Genomic DNA, 401 nt, shown 5'->3' with positions numbered 1-401 from the left:
GAGAGAACTTTACTGTTATCAATCAGGTTTTTATATTCACTTCCATCATTCATTTGTAATATACTTAACGTATTTTATCATTCCCATTTGAAGCCTTTTGGAAAAACGAAACGAAAGTCAAAACTCAAAAACCATTATTATTAAAATTAAACACAAAAGAAAAGAATAAACCTCCGAAAAACATAAAAGTACAGCACAAATACACTTAAAAAAGGGGCAATCTTAAATAAAACGTATAAAAAACAATACCTCTTAATGCTGCAGACTCACTGTATGATTCCATAAAAGTCACGTAAATTAAAACAAAGCACAAATAAAATGATAAAACCAGAGAAGAATGGCGGCTATCTGAAGGATAGCCGACCGTAGTTAATGAGCCGAAGCCTGTGCGCAACTCAAGC

The sequence above is a fragment of the Penaeus monodon genome, chromosome 27 (assembly GCF_015228065.2).
Source record: "Penaeus monodon isolate SGIC_2016 chromosome 27, NSTDA_Pmon_1, whole genome shotgun sequence".
Taxonomy (NCBI): Eukaryota; Metazoa; Arthropoda; class Malacostraca; order Decapoda; family Penaeidae; genus Penaeus; species Penaeus monodon.
The sequence above is the reverse complement of the archived record's forward strand: the minus strand, read 5'-3'. Positions refer to the sequence as shown.